The sequence below is a fragment of the Miniopterus schreibersii genome (genome assembly GCF_964146895.1).
Source record: "Miniopterus schreibersii genome assembly, chromosome: 11".
Lineage (NCBI taxonomy): Eukaryota > Metazoa > Chordata > Mammalia > Chiroptera > Miniopteridae > Miniopterus > Miniopterus schreibersii.
The window spans coordinates 65,725,820-65,745,771 of NC_138111.1; the positions used below are offsets into that span (position 1 = coordinate 65,725,820).

Sequence of the window (19,952 nt, forward strand, 5' to 3'; positions counted from 1 at the left end):
AGGCTAGCTCTCATCCACAGAATACCTAATGGTATGTTATGTCTTTTCAAAATTGTAATTAGGTTCAAGGCAACTTATGGCTTCAGTGGTTTCATGAGTGGACAAATGTCTCATGACTTGAGTCGATCCTCGTGAAAAAACTCCTAAAATCCCTTTCATTTCAAATGGTAAAATTAGTCATAGTCACTGAACTTAAAACATAAACTAAAGCTGCAGTGTGAGAAGTGTTCTTTGGTACAGGAGACTCAACAGAGCACCTAATCCAGACTTGGAGTGTCAAGGAAAGTTTCTAGAGACAGAGACCTGAACCATATGTGAGGGTTCCTCAAGTGAACAGTAGGCAGAATGTTCCAGGTAGGGGGAAGAGCATGTGCAAAAGACTGAGGCAAGAGAACCCGTCAGCAGACAAAACATAGACTAACAAAAGGCAACTGTTTTAGAATCTTGCAAAAAATCAAGAATTACTCCCTTCTCTAGGTGAGGCCTATATTGATTTCTTATTAATAATGAGGACAAACATTTTAGGGCATCTTGAGAGAGACACCAGCTAAAGTGCTCTATTGGTACTTTTATATTTGACCTCACCATTTTTATTCCTCCTCTAGTGATATTCCTTCCTTCATTCCTTCCTTCCTTTTCTTCGCAAGACTTTCAGGAGTCCTACTCTCTTAGGGGCCCATAAAGTCCACATCTGATAGCAAACCTCTGTTGGCATGTTTGGGCAACTGCTTCAGATGGAGCAGATGCTAACTGTTTATTACCTCTTCTGGAGAAAAAGACCAAGTCATGATAACATCCAATCACCTCCATTACTTCAGATAGCCTTTCTATAGTTTGCAATAAAACATTAAAACAACATCAAACATAACACCTACATAGAGATTTAGCAAAGAAATGTGCCAACTACTACAACTACCTTCTGTAATGTATATAATGTATCTTTAGGAAGAGGGGTGCACAGATCTGACAGGGGTTAATTAATGACAAACAGACCACAATAAAGTTTCTTGCTTCTTATAAAAAAAAAAAAAGTCATGAACAATAGACTTCAGGCTATAAAAGTAAATTTGACCAAGGCTGTCAGTTTGCTCAGGCAAGCAGCACATAGATTTGAAGGGACTTATAAGATGAGGTAAGGATTGGATTTTATTCTAAGAGCAATGAGAAACTATTGGAGAACTTCTATCACAAAAGTGATGCAACCAGATTTGTGTTTTAGAAAAATCACACAGAGCCCTGGCCAGGTGGCTCAGTTGGTTGGAGCGCTGTCCCATACACCAAAAGGTTGTGGGTTCAATTCCCAGTCAGGGCACACACCTAGGTTGAGAGTGTGATCCCTGGTCAGCGCATGTACAGGAGGGAACCAATTGATATTTCTCTCTCACATTGATGTTACCCTCTCTCTTCCCCTCCCCCTCTCTAAAATCAGGATTTAAAAAAAAAAAAAGAATTACAAAGAAGTAGTGTAGATAATAGACTAGAAGGGGAAACAGGAAGACCATACCATAAGATGGAAGACCATCTTCTAGTAATTGAGGCCTAGTCCAGTAACCTAAAGGGACGGAGAAAAGTAGTAGATACCAGACATATGTAAGAGGTAGAGGTCATAGTACTTAGTGTCTGAACACAGCCAAAAGGAGCAGGGAAGAATTAGGGTGGTGCTCACGTTGCTGATTAGGGAGCTAGGTACATGGTACCACCATGTACTAAAAGAGGAAACAAAGGGGTAAGGGAATACATAGAAGGATGAATTCCGTTTAGGACATGTTGAATAAAAGATAACAGTATAGCCCTGTTTGTCACCAACAGAAGCATCTCTGTATACTCAAAACTCATCTTCTTAAAGTCCTTCCAGTTTTACCATTTACAGCATATAGAGCATCCAAGTGAAAATGTGCAATGAGCAATGAGCTATGTGAGTATGAGGGCGAGGAGACAGATCGAGCAGAACCATCAACACACAGAGGTAATTAAACCCACGGCAACGAATGCGAGAACTCAGGGAGGACGAGAAAATGGAGAAGGAACGGGCCAATGACAGGAGGAACGTGAGAGCAGTAGGGGGGTTAACTGACCTGCGGACATTAAATTGACAAAAAGAGGAGGGGAGGGAGGTTAATCATGACACTAGTTAGGTCAAGGGAATGAAGTCTTATACCCAGAAGGACTCATACTGGGCCTCCTGGGGACAAGCAGCAGACCTGTGGTAGGCAACAGGGCGAGCACCCACCCACTCTGCCCTGGGCTGCAATTTTAGGTTCAGTCTGCCACCTTTTCCAGAACTACAGTCATCCAAAGTAAATAAACTGTCAGTAAAAACGAACTGGCAAAATCACTGTTGTCCTAGTTTTCTTTTACTGAGTAGATTCAAAACTGATACCATCTGTGCAGTCAAGCAATGACTGCTACTTAAACACAAGAATCATGCTTGTACCACCAAGGCAATCCAAAAGCTGTACCAGGGCAGCACAGGCACAGTGCTATCAGATGCAGTTTCGAGGGCTGTAAGACACAATGATTCCACATTTTGGTTGCAGGCTTTAAAAATACTACAGTATATGTGGTTTTGAGTAAGATCCTAATTGTACACATGTCATAGACTAGGTTTTTTTCTATTCATATGCTGACAAGAAAAAATTATAATTTTAGTCTGAGCTTACAGTCACACACGATTTACCCTATTTTAACTTGATTTTAACCTTAAAGAGTACCCCTTTTTTTTAATCCTCACCCGATGATATGTTTTTACTGACTTTTTTTTAGAGATAAAGGAAGGGGGAGGGGGGGAGGAGGGAGGGAGGGAGGGGCATCTGTGTGAGAAAGAAACATTGACTGGTTGTCTCCTGTACACACCCCGACTGGGAATCAAACCCGAAACCTTTCGGTGTACAGGACAATGCTCCAACCGAGTCACACTGGCCAGGGTGAGAGTACTCTTGCAAGGCAGCAAAAATGTACAGGATTGAGGTCAATTACTAAGCAGTTTCTAAAATCTACTGAATTTTTAACTGGTCAATATCAAAATCCCTATAATTTATAATGAGCAATAATAAAACTTGAAATTTTTCCAGTTTCAAATAGGATTTCCATAAAGATAAAAAATACTTTAGGAAATTCTGATTCATCTGTATATCCCTTTAAGTGCTTCATTAACAATTATTCTATTGCTATTAAGTATAATAAATACACACATTCAGACCACATTTTAGTAAAAAGCTGTCTAATTCAGTCCTGAAATTATCTGTATTTAATTGTCTTCTGGAAACAAAGTCTTGTTTTCTGAACCCCAGAATAGGTTCCATCTCTTAGTCAATACTTAACCTTCCTTCCTTCAAATAGAACTTACTAACAGTGTAGCCCTGTTTATCGTCAAAGTAAACATCTCTGTATAATCTAAATTTATCTTCTGAAAGTCTCTCCATTTATATCTTTCCTTCATTCACAATGTATGTGTCCTTGACATCACAGTTCTTACAGTCATGTTGTTTTCACCTTTGCTGGAATATTTTCCTGCACTTTCTACATGTGCTGGTCCTTTCTCCCACAATGTGGCCTATCTCCTGGGAAGTGGGGACTTATCAGTCATCGTTTTGTAAGGCTCTGCACACAAAAGCCACTTGATTTAAGTGTCTGGCTGATTCTGTGGTCTCCCAAACACAAGGAATCAAAAAGGAATTAGGTTCCTTAATATCTTGTTTTATATTAACAATTAACAGGTGGCATATTTATCTCCACCATTCTTACCTCACCTCACCTTCCTGTCCCTGTCCAATGAAAAACTAGATCATTTACATTCAAACAGAAGGAAAATCTCATTAGCATAAGGCTGATTAAGAAAAAAGGAAGAAGTCTGAGAAATCACAAATAGGATGAAGATAAGAAAAAAGGATCAAAATGACTAAAAGAAAAATTTAAGAGAACGATAATAAAAGGGAATAAGACAGGTAATAATAAGGCAATAATGTCAGACAATCACCAAGAAAAAAAGTCTGCAGAAAACAAATTCAATGTCTTGCTTAACTTGAGCACTAAACCACAGATCACAGGACAACTGACAACTTTTAAATACCAGTCCAGGGATGTGTGGTTATCCCACCCTGGTACTTGTTATGCCAAATATAACTGCTGACTTGGGGTGCTCCTGAATCAATGAAAAGGACCACCATTATTTCCATTCCCTGCCAAGACACACATCAGTGGCTGGGGACTAGAGGGAGAACCAGTGGCAGATACCACAGCAGCAGGCCAATGGCTGCATAAGACAAGCCTGGTCTTAAGGCTAAAATGGAATGAAATGAAAAGAAATCAAGACAAGGGAGGATGAGAAGAACAGAGCCTCAGAGCGGGCAGGTCCTTCCTATCGTCAGGGCAGAGCAAACATCTGGGATTATTTTTACTGAACACCAAATTGAAGACTTTGTTGCTCTCTTGCAATTATTTGTTAGTAAGACCACACAAAGAAAAATTAGACCTATAGGCTCAAATGAGGAGTGGTTAAAGTCAGTATAGATAACCATTAAAAAAAACCATTAATAACCATTTAATAACCATTAAAAAAAACACCATGCTCTTTAAATTAACAGAGCAGTTAATTGCACAAAGAATACTCCTGACTTGGAGAGATGTTCATCCTAAATTCTTAAATCAAATGAGGAACCTGCAGACAAACATCTATAATAGCCTGATAACATTTTTGTTAAAATATGTCTGTATAAGCACAAGAAAAATCTTTAAATTCCAAAATAAATGCTGGTATTGTGAATTTTTCCTTTTTTAAAATTTTTTTTTATGTTTTCAATAAAATCAAAATTAAAATAACGACCCTTTAAAATAAAAGAAAAAATGTTCCCTTCCAGGTCATTCAGTCTTTACCCTGAATTAAATGTGTATGGAACTTACAAAGAACCCCTTTCACACAGAACATAGCTTTGACAGAGCTGCTCTCACCCAGTGGGGTGAAGGGGCCAAGCCCAGCTGCATTAGGGTGGAAAAAAACACAATCTGTGAACACCAATGGAAAGGTTTGAATCCAGCATCTCTATTCAGTGGTTCAGCAACCCAGAGCAAATTATATGAAATTTCTGAATACAGCCTTTACTCGGCTTCGGGAGTGGAATACCTCACAGGGTTGCTCTGAGGATTCTCGAGAACAGTGCCCACATATGATGACACAGATTGGTGGCTGGGTTATCAAGGACCTTTCTGACCAATATGATTCTTTTTCTTATCTCAGGAGACAATTTTTTCCAGATAATGCCAGATTGTTTGCCATTTACACTGACCTCCCCTTGGCCTGTGATTCAGACCCATCCATGCTCAGCAGAGCAGCCCAATTCCTGATGCTTCCTTCAAAAGCGTCTGTATTTACCACCTCCAGGAAACAGCAGAGAAAACAGCTGGCAGTTGGGAAGCAGGTGTCAGAGAACAAACCTGTGGTATTCAAGCCCTCTGTCCTGTGAACATATAAGAAAGCCCAGTAGTGGTAGAAACCATCTTTTCTAAAGGCACACAGTGTAGAAGCATGCATAACCAAATGAAGAGCGTGATAACCTCGGACATTTTACACTTCAGCAGAGTTTCAACTGTAATTTAACTGTTATTCATTTTTTTACTGTTACTGTTTTAAAACCTTTAAGGATGTCCATCAAAAATTTTAGTACTCATGCTTAAGCCTGGAAAAGTTTAGAACCAATGAAAGAGAAAAAAAAATAGTGAGAGGTGTAAGTCAACTATCTATAAAAGTGTAAGACTCCCTGCAATGATGTCAATATTCTATCTATATATATGTTGTCCAGGATCATAGCCACTAGCCACAGGTGGCTACTGAACACATGAAATGTGGCTAGTACAACTGACTGAATTTATTTTATTTAAATTTACATAGTTAAATATGGTATTGAGTATGATATTGGATGGCACAGATCTAGAACCTTGGGTTAATGGATTGTGCTAAATTTAAAAAAAAAAAACACCGAAAAACAAAACAACTATAAATCCAGCACTGTATTAATACTCTCTTATTCCTTATAAAGTTCACCTTGAAAAAGTTGAGGTCCTAGTCTGGTCTGCTCAGGCTGCCATAACAAAAAAACATACACTGGGTGGCTTATACAACACACATTTATTTTCTCACAGTTTTATAACCTGGAAAGCCCAAGATCAAGTTTCTGGACTATTGGTTCCTGGTTCCTGGTGAGGATCCTTTGCCTGGCTTGTGGTCATCATCTCTCTGTGTGCTCACAGCACCTCTTCATTGTACACATGCACAGAGAAAAAGATCTCTCTTCCTCTTTTTTTTTTTTTTTTAATTCTCACCAGCAGATTTTTTTTCCATTGCTTTTCAGAGAGTGGAAAGGAGAGAGAGAGAGAAACATTGATGTGAGAGACACATAGACTGGTTGCCTCCCACACACACCCTGACCAGGGCTGGAGATCAAGCCTGCAACCGAGGTGTTTGCCGTTGGCCAGAATCGAACCCAGGACCCTTCAGTCCATGGCCCGATGCTCCAACCACTGAGCCAAACTAGCTAGGGCTCTCTTCCTCTTCTTATAAGGCCACCATCCATATCCAGTTAGGACTCCCACCCTTACGATCTCATTTAAGCTTAATTACCTCTCTAAAGGCTCTATCTCCAAATACATTAGGCTTCAACATATGAATTTATGGGAGGGAGGCGGTGACACAAAATTCAGTCCATAGCACAACTCTCCACTCTCCCTCCCATGTCTAGATTTCTTATCATGAGTTCCAGTGTTCCATGGACTACACTTCTCACCTTTAATTTATAAACTTCTGGAAGCTAAATTTTCTGCCTAGTCTTAACACACCACCAGTTTACACCTGAGTGAGGCGTTAACCCTGCCTTCAGACACCCCTGAAATTTACCAAGATTAAACTTAGCTTTGGCCCTCAAAATGACTTCTTACCTCCTAAAATTATAGTGCAGAAAAGAGTTAACATAGCAAGCCTGACACTGCTCTCCTTAGGAAGGACAGCTTGTAAGGTTGGCCCTTGACTAGATCTGGGAACTTGGATACTAGGAGAATTCCACCTCCCTAACTGCTAACAAGGACTTACTGTGCCTAAACTGTTTGTGCAAACAATGTGATTTATGCTGAACATCTGCTTTCCTTCTGAGGGTCTGGAATTCTGGTACCTTCTAAGCAGAAAATGACTACGTGACCAGCCCCCAATAAAAATCTTGGGCACTGAATCTCTAATAAGCTTCCTTGATAGATGACACTTCACACATGTTGTCACGATTCTGCTGGAGAAACTGAGTGTGTCCTGTGTAACTCCACAGAGAAAGGACTCTTAAGCTTGTGCCTGGTTTCCACCAGACTTCATCCCATGAACCTTTTCCCTTTGCTGATTTTGCATTGTAGCCTTTCTCTGTAATAAATCATAATCATGAGGACAACTATATGTTGAACTCTGTGAGTCTTCTTAGAGAATTATCAAACCCAAGGGTGGTCTTGAGGACCCCAAAATATCAATCAATACACTTTTTAAATTCACATCATCCCTAGTAAAAGAACCCTGTATTCCTATATTTTAATCTTCCCAGGTTCCATTCCAACCCATAATTCTCCCAGTCCTGGCCTTAGCCAGTCCACTGTCCACATTATCACAATCACTCAGGCTAAGATAACCATCAAATCTCTCCCTATATGTCAAAGATTCTATAACTGGGGTGAATATTCTCCAAGAGATAGGGAGCATGTTTTTTAATATAAAAAATGTTTCCTAAATCTTTCAGTAAAAATAATGTTTCCATGCTTAGCTTCATTTTATCTAAACTTTCTGCAAGGACAGAAACTACAGAGCACTCTAATCTGCCTAGAAGTTTCTTCTTCTTCTAAATACCCTTAAATACTTCCTATCATCTCACTTTCCATGGACCATTCTATTCACTTCCATAACTTTAGCTTCTACCTGTGGCTTCTAAATCTTTAACTTAGTCCAGTCACCTGTCCTAAGCCCTAGAATCTTACCTCCAACCACCTACAGAACAAGTACATCTATGGACCTTACCAATCAACACTTAGATTGATCTTCTTTTTCAGAGGAAGGGAGAGAGAGGGAGAGGGAGGGAGGGATCAAACCTGTAATCTAAGTTTGTACCTGACCAGGAATGGAACATGCAACACTTAAGTGCATCGGATGATTCTCTAACCAACTAAGCCACACTGGCCAGAGCTAGAGTGATGTTCTTTTTGAGATTTTTGTTCAAAAGATCATCTAGATATGTTTGCTTTATAATTGAACTGACTCTGATTACTATATCATAGCAATCCAAAGTTATAGAAGACTATTTGAATCCTTTCCCTAACATGCCTTTTTGGTATTCCAGCCTAAACTGTTCCTACTTGGTAGTTCACTACTGTAGTAGAGCTTGGTGCAGTACTATGCACTGAGCAGCCATTTAATGTTCATTCAATATATTAATATCATTAATCATCTATCAGACCTACAGCAAACAGAATGGAGTAGCATGCTGGTAAGACATGGCTGCATTTAGAAATGTCACTATTGGTAATCTCACTTTATTAGTTATGTAAGAATCAGAACTTTCAAAAAATGGTTTGAAATAGCCAGCTACCCATTTTAGGGAGAAAATATAGAGGGATGAAAAGTTTAAACTATAGAATTAGAAGAAAAAAAGGGGTGGGTATTTCAAAAATGTCCACATAAAGATGGAAAAATGAACACATGCTTTCACTCCTTCCTAAAACCTCACTAAAATGATGATAAAATGAATTTAATTTTCTTGTAAGGTGTAAACTTACAGGATGAGAATAGAAAAGGAGAAAACAGCAATAGAATTTCACAAGCTGGAAAGGAGACAGACAAGCGGTAACTGAGTTAATAGGCTGGAGAAAATTGAATCTCAGAGGGACAATGGAAAAGCGAAAACCAGCCCATTTTCCATCCCATCTTACATCACTGGACCCCCAACCAAGATCAGGAAATTAGGACATCTGGAAATAGGGATGAAGGAGGACCTAAAATTAGGTCAATTGGTTTAAATAAAGTCTATGTAAGAGGCAGTTAGATCCCCAAAGCTCCATTCCAAATCCTGGCAGCCCAGCCCCCAACCTGACCAAACAGAAGTGGTTTATTCTCTGGAAATAATAAAACAGAGGGTCTTATTTGGACCAGGAATCAACACACACAGTTGAGAGTAGAGATACAGTTCCACAAATCAGGGGGTTGGGGGAGTGGTCAGGGGTTAGATAAAAATGTGTAAACTAGAATACTGAATGCTGAAACACCTCTACCCCCAGAGTTTTCAAACCTACTCAGGCCCTAGAACAATGACAGTCTGACTTATAGATGACAAGCAACTCTGATAAGCCAAAGAGTAAAGATCTAAAGGTACTGACATGAGAGGGTTCCCCACATTCAGCCAACCAAATCTTTTTAATGGGAATTTAAAAGTCAGTTAAGTGTCTCTCGTGTATGTGAGCTTTGGTCAGCTTTTGAGTTCTTTGTTGTAAATATAAGGAGACAACCAAGGACTGATCACCAGACATCTGAGAAAACCTCTAACATACACAAAATATACAGATAAAAGCAACACAGAATTCACGTGACATTTCTTAAAAAGCTGTAACATTAATATCTTTACAGCAGAGAGAAAATACTATATCCATGACAAAAGAGAATATTAAAAGAAATTCAAAGAATAGTCTTGGAAATTAAAACTATAATAGCAGAAATTTTCAACAGAAAAGAAAGAATTTAAAGTTGAAAAATATCTCAAAAGTGGGAGAGGAAACAAGATGGCAGCGTCGGTAACAGCTGCACCCGCAGCCTCCCGCAACCACATCAAAATTACAACTAAAATAGAGAACCACCATCACTCAGAGCCTCCTGAAATCTGGCTGCACAGAGCCCCACAACCAGGGAACTGAAGAAGCACTGAGACCCGTAGGAGGGGTGGAGACCTGCGCGGATCGGGGCTGAATTGCAGAGACACTGCCACAGGCCCACACCCTGTGGCATGGGTTAAACCCGGGAGGGCATCTGGGCGGCGGAGGTTTCCCGGAGGGGCAAGGGGTCCCAGCCCTACATCAGGCCTCCAGCCCAGGGCTCCAGGGCCAGGAAGAGAAGTCCCCACAACTTAGGGCTGTGAAAACCAGCGGGACTGTCGCTGAGGTTCGCAGAGGCTGCGGAAACCCCAGGCTTTCCTCTCAAAGGGCCCGAGCACGGACTCACTCGGATGCTCCCTCTGAGCCCAGCACCGGGCAGCAGCCTGAAAGGACCCGGGACACTCGGGGAGGAACTAACCTGCCTGAAATCAGGCGAGAGCTGGAGGGGCGGCTTTCTCACAGACAGAAGAGCTGGCAGAGGCCATGGCTCTTAGGCGAGTCCTCCCCGGACACAGCCCGCAGGCAGGCGCCATATTTGAATCGCCAGCACCTGACTCACACCTTTGGCCCCGCCCCATGATTCCTGGAGGCCCCGCCCCTCCCCACCTGCAGCTCATCCAAGCCAATTCCAGTAGCTTTTCTGTGCAAGTGGCCTCTTGAGCCTTATGCTTAGGACTTTCCTAAAATCGCTCAAGCAGCAGCATGCCCCATACGGCTTGATAAGTGGTGCCAGGCCTGGGAGTAGTGGCAGCCTACACTGGTCCATAAATTGGCCTCTCCTGGACACCTCCAAGCCCAGCACAAGTAGCAGCCAACTACGGTTTGCTGTGGAGCTCATGCTGGATGGCCCTGGGCAAGGCCCTGGCACAGGCTGACTTTGCACCTCCTGGGAGGCCCCACAGACAGTGCAGCTGGTGGTCAGACTTGACCACACTGGATTACAACCCTACCACATCCACAAGTGACACACTCAAGGGGCGCACTTGGTGAACACCAAAGCTCCACTGAAGTAAATCCTGCTCCATAGGGGTGTCTCTAGCACAGCAGCTCTTTGGCTGTAGTTGAAGCTGATCCTCAAAGCCAATTGGCCTGGGGATCAATTCCTCCGAGTGATGCCAACAGCAACCAAGGCTCAACTACAACAGGTCAGAGCACACAGCCCAGACCGGGGAGCACCTAGAAGGCCCAGCTCAAGTGACTAGGGAGGTTGAGCCACTGGACCCTACAGGACACCTACTACACAAAGTCACTCTACAAATTACAGGAGACATAGCAGCTCTAACTAATATATAGAAACAAACACCTGGAAGCAGCCAAAATGTGGAGGCAAAGAAACATGTCACAAAGGAAACAGCAGAAGAAATCTCTAGAAGAGGAACTAAATGAAATAGATCCAAGCAAGCTAACAGATACAGAGTTCAGAAGTTTGTAAGTATGCTCAAGCATATTAGTAAGACTATTACTACAACAACTGAGAAAATCAATGACATAATAAAGTACCTATTTGAAATGAAGGCTACACGAACTGAAATGAAGAATAATTTACAGGGAATCCACAGTAGAGTAGAGGATGCTGAGAATCAAATCAGCAATTTGGAACATGAGGAAACAAAAAACACCCAACCAGAAGAGCAAAAAGAAAAAGGAATCCAGAAATATGAAGATAGTATAAGGAGCCTCTGGCACAACTTGAAGCAGCCCAACATTTGTATTATTATTGGGGTGCCAAAAGGGGAAGAAAGAGAGCAAGAAATTGAAAACCTATTTGAAAAAATAATGACAGAAAACTTCCCTACCTGGGGAAAGAAGTAGACTTACAAGTCCAGGAAGCACAGAGGGTCCCAAGCAAGAGGAACCCAAAGAGGCCCACAGCAAGACCCATCATAATTAAAATTCCAAAGATTAAAGACAAAGAGAGAATCTTAAAAGCAGCAAAAGAAAAGCAATTAGTTACCTACAAGGGAGTACCCATTCTACTCTCAGCTGATTTCTCAACAGAAACTTTGCAGGCCAGAAGGGAGTGGCAATAAATATTCAAAGTGATGAAAAACATGGAACTACAACCAAGATTGCTCTACCCAGCAAAGCTATCATTTAGAATTGAAGGTCACATAAAGAGTTTCACAGATAAGAGAAAGCTAAAGGAGTTCATCACCACCAGACCAGCACTACAGGAAATGTCGAACAGTCTTCTTTAAGAAGCTGCTAAATGAACAAAAGAATCTGATGAACTAAATAGATCCAGAGACACTAACACATGCAACAGATGATCATATTTCAGAGGAAAGAGGGAAGGGGAGTGGACGGTGGGAAGAGATTAACGAAAAAAGTTACAGGCATATATGCATAACCCATGGACACAGTCAATAACGGGGTGAAGGCCTGGGGAGGGGGTGGGAGCGAGGTGGAGGGGGTCAATTGAGGGGAAAAAGTGGGACACCTGTAATACTTTCAACAATAAAGATAAATTTTTTTTAAAAATCTCAAAAGTGCCCTGGCTGGTGTGGCTCAGTGGTTGGGCTATCAGCCTGGGCACCAAAGGATCTCAGGCTCAATTCCCAGTCAAGGGCATGTCCCTGGTTTGAAGATTCGATCCCTGACCAGTCTGGGTGCATGCAGGAAGCAACTAATCAATGTGTGTCTCTCACATCAATGTTTCTCTCTCGCTCGCTCTCCCCTCCCTCTCCCCACTCCCTCCCTCCTTTCCACTTTCTCTAAAATTCAATGAAAAAAATGTTCTCAGGTGAGGATTAACAAAAATAGATAGATAGATAGATAGATAGATAGATAGATAGATAGATAGATAGATAGATAGATAGAGATAGAGATAGAGATAGAGATATAGAGATAGAGATAGAGATATAAATATATAGATATAGATATAGATATCTTAAGTAAAAAGACAATGTGATGGAAAATAGGAAAAAGAAAAGAAAATCAGAGGATCAGTCTTGGAGGGCAAATTCCAAATAAAGACACTCCAAAGAAAATGGAGGGAAGGGTATAATCCCAAAAATTTCCTTAGAACTAAAAGACAAGAGTTTCTATATTGGAAGGGCTAACCAAGTGCCCAACACAGTGGGTGAAAAGAGATCCACACCATAGCACATCATAAAACTGTAAAAACACTGGAAGGTAAAAAGGAATGGAACAATGCTATTTCCAACCTGGAATTCTATATCCAGACAAACTACCAATCAAATGTGACCCAAAAACAATTTATATCCCACACACCATTTTAAAAAGATACTAGAGAATGTGCACCACCCAAACCAGGCAGTGAGCAAAGAAAGAGGTAGTAAACAAGACACAATATCAGGGAATAAGGAGAGTATCAGAGACAAGGAGAGTGGATGATAAGGAGGGAAAAACCTAGGATGGTTGTAAAAAGTTTTGAAACAGGAAAGGAAGGGGCTATTTATACCTGCCCAGATTTCCTTCTCAAAATTTAAATTTTATGCACATTTGAAAAGACTTAAACCTCCAGGAACTCTAATTTTAAAAAAAGAGAAAAGAATGAAGGAGAGGCAAAAGCAACAGCCAGAGTCATTGTGGTATACCCACCTTCTATGACAGCGATTTCCAACCTTGTTCACCTCGTGGCACACATAAACTAATGACTAAAGTTCTGCAGCACACCGAAAAGTGTGTTTTTGGCCAGACAAAAATAATAGGTATAATTTTTAAAAATATATATATATCTTTAATGACTTCAGAGAGAGGAAGGGATGGGGAGAGAGAGACAGGAACATTAATGATGAGAGAGTCATTGATCGGCTGCCTTCTGCACGCCCCCAACTGGCAATCAAGCCCGCAACCCAGGCATGTGCCCTGACCAGGAATCAAACCGCAATCTCCTGGATCCTAGGTCGATGCTCAACTGCTGAACCACGCCCGGCCAGGCAAAAATAGGTATAATTTTGACTGATTTACACACACACACACACACACACACACACACACACACACACACACACACAGACAAATTACCTATACCTTTTGCTCCAAGGTGACTTTTTAGAAAGTTAGGTGCCTGTACTTGTATATAAGGATTTCTGGTACCACAAATTAACCAGTCAAACACAACCATATTATGCGACATGACCGATTAGATGCACTTTATTATATGACCTATATATTTATGATTTAAGACAGTGCGTTGTTGTGCTGGCTGTTGTCATTTTTTTTATTTGACAATCTAAGGGAAAAGAGGTCTGTGCCCCTGACTAAATAGTCAGGTATTGCATGTTTTGACAGTCTTGTGGCACACCGGTTGAAAATCACTGTCCTATGCTAATAGAAATACCTGAAGTTCTAGCCCTGGTAGGGTAACTCAGTTGGTTAGAGTGTCATCCTAATATGCCAAAGTTGGGGGTTGGATCCCGGGTCAGGGCACATACAAGCATCAACCAATAATGCATAAATAGGTGGAACAACAAACAGATGTCTGTCTGTCTCTCTCCCCCTAAAAAAATCAATAAATAAAAATTTTAAAAAAAGAAATAGCCAAAGTTCTTCTGAATAAGAGATTACCTTATCAGCTATGTGCTTACACAATTACCAACTTCAGGTTACAACATGGTACTTGGCAATAGTTGGCTTCAACTCTCCTGATCAGAGAAACATTTAATAAAAATAAAAGAACAAATGTAAATGAGATTCAACCAACTTCTTTTGATAAATGTTGCTCTTTTTAATCAAGGATCATTTAACTGCTCTATTACCCAATTTAGAGGCTTCTCCAAAAGTCCAGTGAAGCAAATCAGTAAAGTCAAAACAAATTTTAAAATGTACAAGCAAACAAAAACAAAATCACCTCCCTGCCCCCCACCCCAAAATCATCTTGCCTAGTTCATTCCATTCAAAGAGCTTCTAGTGGACCCTTTGTACTCTTAAATTTGGTAAAAATCATACAAGGTTTTATAGGAAATCAGAGCACAACATTTTCTAGAGTAGCTCTAGACCAAACTGATGCCTCACCAGTCATCCCACTAAATAGGAAATGAGAAGCAAAACAAATGAGAGGTGCAGACATTGAAGGCTGGCCCATCCTGGGCTAGCTGAAAGATAGGACCATAAAGAAACATGCTCAAAACCATTGAAAATAAGATTATTTCCTTAAATGAAGCTAAAATGTCAAACTAATACAACCCTAAAATATCAACTAGTTTAGTGTCTTTTTATTTTTTTAATTGACCAATGCAATTAGATTCCATTAATAGCTCATTTTTGCCAAAGTAACTAACAAATTCATTTAACTTAAAAGATCATAAAGGATAAAATACAGCGTATTTTTGCATTCCTACAATTCAAAAGCAACAGGATCACATTTTTTTCAGGCTATGAATAAACATGCCATACTTCAGGCTTTTTAAAAGCATATTTTATTCCAAAATTAGGAGCGAAAATAAAGCTCAAAAAGAAATGACTTCCCAGCCTTGAATTCAGTGGCATTAATATTAATGACAGTCCCACTCATTTCAAAGGCATGGCCCAGAGTGTTTATATTATGAAAAATGGGTCTGGAATGTCATCTTCAGTAAATTTTAAATTGTTTAATCTGAGGTTTTGCTAGATTTGTAACAGCTGCACTTGTGTTTACAACTATAATACGGTCTTTACAGCATGGCACTCCTTTATGCAGTTTTTAGATCTGGTTGGTACAAACATGTTGTACTGATCAATGGAAATGAGTTTGGTACCTCTCCATAGCTACAAGTTTAGTCAGAATAAAGTTTTGTTTTGGATTAACATTGTACAACAAATGCATCATGGACCTTCAAAAGTTCTATGGTATTGGTTACAGAAGGATAGGACAAAACCTTCCATTCATATACAAACATTTGGAAAATGACTCAATTTGTGTCTGTGGAATTCAAATTTTGTTTGGGGAAAAGATATGCATATCAAATACACTGTGGATCTAATTTGTTTGCTGGCACTCATTGAGGGTCTCAGGGCACATAACCAAGCAGAAAATGGTTAGGCAGTATTAAAAAATTACATTTCTTCTAATACTTCTATTTACACAGTAGAAAGATGCAACTAGAAAGCCTGCCAAGGCTTGCTTAAGAATGTTCCAATGGGGCCTGGCCGGGCGTGGCTCAGCGACTGAGCGTCGACCTAGGATCCAGGCGATCCGCGTTCGATTGCCAGTCAGGGCATATGCCCGGGTTGTGGGCTCGATCAATGACTCTCTCATCATTGATGTTTCTATCTCTCTCTCTCCCTCTCCTTTCCTCTCTCTGAAATCAATAAAGAAATATATATAAAAAAAGAAAAGAATGTTCCAATGAGAAGCCACCACAACCCTTGGACATGGGGCTGCTGGCGCAATGAAAAGAACACCAGACAAGAGTTTGACTTCCCCAGGTAACAGCAGCTTTGTCACTAACCTCTGTTTCCTTCTCTGTAAACATTTCAAAAAGAAGATATTGTTGAAGGTGAATGTTTTCTCCTAAATTCAGTTGAGTCTGGGTAACCAGAAATGTTCGGCTCTTTTAGTAACTGAAACGGTTAGCATGTCATAATAATTGAGACATATTTAAAAGCTGAACAAACAGAATTAACCCCAGAAGTTCTTCAGCAGCTATCCTCTTTTAGAGGAATCTCTCAGGAAGCCCCTAATCCAGGTCCAAATTAAATTTTTCTGAAAAAGCTCCACTCTACTCTTTTTTTTTTAACGCCTGCCTTGCCCTGGCACATATGGTTACTGTAAGAACCACATGCAATCTATATGAAAGTAATTTGGAAAGTGTGAAACACATTTACTAGGTCTTATGACGAAAGTAATGTTAGAAATGAACCAAGAAACCAAAAGAAGTAAAAGTAAAATAAAATAAAATTTTTTAAAAAATCAATAGAACAAAAGCGCTGACATCTAAAGGGTATGTGGTATATTATTGTTAAGGAATAATAATAAGCTTTTTTCCTACAAGTATGAAACTTTGAACTAGCCAGAGAACATATATTAGTATAGTAATTCCTCCCGTATGTATGATACATTTGTTCTGAAGTGCCTACCCATTTTTTCCCCTCAGTGTTGGTTTGACAACTGAATGCATTTCAAAATGATTCAAAAGTTAGTAAATTACTTTAAAAAAAGGTCATAAATTCAAATGTCCACAATGGATAAGGTAAAGTAAAGCAACCTGATGGGCTTGAGGCAACTGGAAGACATAGCACCATCCACAGAAGACAACCAGAACTTAGTTCCAGGCAGCTATGGCCAAAAGAGAAGTCAGATTTAGTGTTTTTATTTTTAAAAATAAAAATTGAAAATATGGAGTTTTAAGGTAAAATTGTTTAGTGTTTAAATGTTAGTAAATGATTCGAAAGAATCTTAAAACATCATGCGAGCCACCTCTGGCCGGCGGCTCAGTCAGCTGGAGCGCTGTCCCACTCAGCAGAAGGCTGCGGGTTAGACTCCTGGTGAGGGGACACACCCAGGCTGCAGGCTCGAGATCCAGTCGAGGCGAGCATGGGAGGCAACCGACTGATGTTTCTCTCCCAGATTGCTGTTTCTTTCTCTCTCTCCCCCTTCCTCTCTCTCTCGAATCAATAAAAACATAACCTTGGGTAAAGATTAAAAAGAAACAAACAAAAAAGCATCATGCAAACCATACAAAACATATCTGCCAAGGAGATCTGGTCTCTGCTTTATCATCTCTACCATGTTTATTTTACATAGATCTATTTAAAATAGCGTGACAAGGTTGAAAAGAACTTCGGTACCTTTTTTTAATGCTTCAATTATACTACGATGCGCGTTAATGCATTCAGCGGGGTTTGCTGTTTTCTTATGAAAATGACTGCCTTAATTTTGTCAAGCAAGAGAAATTATCCAGCCAACGGCAAATGGAGGACACTAAGCAATCTTCTTTTGCCAAATACCCAAAGATGCCATGACAGCCCCCTCCCTCAACCATTCTGAAAGACACCTCCTCCAGAGCAGGAACCAAGTCTGTTTTGCTTAGTGTTATATCACCTAGCACTGTGCCTGACACATCATAGGTGTGTGTGACAGAATTTAACAGTGCTCTCCACACCTGGGGACACCTGAGGATTTCCCAGCTCCTCATTAGTTAGGCTGGCCATATGATTTAAGTTCTGGCCAAAGGAACGAGGGCATAAGTGATATATACTACTTCCAGGTCTGGCCTTAGAAATATCCTGTGCTGTGCTCTACCTTCTCTTCCAACACACAAGGCAGGAAATAAAGACTTCAGAGTCAGTGCAGCCAGAAAATGGAGGGAGCCAAGTAGAGACTGCAAAAGAATTTGCACCAAGGAAAACTGAACAAAGGAGACATCTAACAGACAGGCGGCTGTGACATCAGCAAAAATTAGCATTATGTTAAGCCACTGAGATTTACGAGTTGTTACCACAACTAGCATTTACTTAGACTAATATGGTGTTCAATATTTATTAAATAGATGCCTAAATAAGTATATAGATGTCTCAGCCAACTAAGAATCTAGGCATCAAAAGTTTGAAGATTACTGTCCCTCAAGAGTTGGTTGACAAATGCTAAAGCAATGTCTTTGAACCCCACTACGAACACTATCGCTTCGATTCCAAAACAAATGACAACTGTGGAAAACAACCCCAAAAGTACTGCAAAGGCAGCGAAAGTTAAATAAGGACAGAATCTCCAAGAATGAGAATGTACCTCGACAGAGGCAGAAAAAGCATGTCATAAAAATTAATGCCCATTCATGATTTAAAAAAACAAAACTCTCATCAAACTAGGAATACAGGGAAATTTCCTCAACCTGATAAAAGAGATCTACAAAAACCTACAGCTAACATACTTAATGATGAAAGAATGAATTACTTGAACTCAATTTTGGTAACCTATCAATTCTCCTACTGGGATCTACAGATACAATGCAATCCCAATCAAAATCTCAGGAGGGTTTTTGGAGATATGGACAAACTGATTCTAAAATGTATATGTAACTAACCTAAAATAGCCAAACAACTTTGAAAAGAACAAAGTTGGAGGATTTAAACTACCTGATTCCAAGTCTTATTAAAAGGCTATTGTATTTGAGGCACATAGACATGTATATAGATCCATTGAAACAGAAAAAGAAAGAGTTCAGAAATACAGCTACACCTATATTGTGTGATTTTTGACAAGGTTCTAAGGCAATTCAACAAAGAAAGACTAATCTTTTCAAGAAACAGTGCTGGAACACTTGGAAGGCTATATATTAAAAAATGAACTGAATCCTTTCCTCATGCAATACATAAAGATGAACTCAAAATGGATCAAAGATCTAAAATGTAAGAGCTAAAATTATAAAATCTCTAAAAGAAAACATAGGAGAAAATCTTATCAACTGTGGGTTAGGCAAGATTTCTTAATTAGAGCACAAACAAAAGGCACAAATTTTAAAGTAAAATAATCAATAAACTACTTCATCAAAATGAAAACTCCTTCTTCTTCAAAAGATACCCATTATGAAAATGAAAAGGTAAGCCACAGACTGGGAAGAAAATATTTTCAAACTGTACCTGACAAAGGACTTGCATCACAGAAACACAACTTAAAATTACTATGAGCCCAACCAGCATGGCTCAGTGGTTGAGCATCAACCCATGATCCAAGAGGTGCCCAGTTCAATTCCTGGTCAGGGCACCTGCCTGGGTTGTGGGCTCAATCCCCAGTAAGTGACCTGCAGAAGGCAGTTGATCAATGTGATATCTCTCTCTCACTAATGCTTCTATCTCTCTATCCTTCTCCCTTCCTCTCTCTTTAAAATCAATAAAAATATATATTTTTAAAAAATTACTATGAGATATCACTACACACCCATATTGAATAGCGGCTAAAAGACTAACCAATACCAAGTATTCATGAGGATGTACGGCAACTGGAAACCCTCATACACTGCTGGTGTAAATATAAAATAGTATAACAACTTTCAAAACAGTTTAGCAATTTCCTAAAAAATTAAACTTTCACCTACCCTACAATCTAGCCTTTCCACTCCTAGATTTTTACCCAAGAGAAATAAAAGCATATGTCCATACAAAGACTTGTACTTAAATATTCACAACAGTTTTAT

General features: G+C 39.9%; 1 protein-coding gene across 12 annotated transcripts in view; it reads right to left on the reverse strand.

Annotated features, from left to right (window-relative positions):
- FANCC (FA complementation group C) overlaps nt 1-19,952 on the reverse strand; it is a 222,985-nt gene that overhangs the window by 191,378 nt on the left and 11,655 nt on the right. For 2 of the 12 annotated variants that reach the window (XM_081151088.1, XM_081151081.1), the window contains exon 2: nt 5,283-5,453. The exons of the other annotated variants lie outside the window; for them this stretch is intronic. The gene's annotated coding sequence lies outside the window, so the exon portion shown is untranslated. The remainder of the gene's footprint in view (nt 1-5,282; nt 5,454-19,952) is intronic. 12 annotated transcript variants of the gene reach the window in all.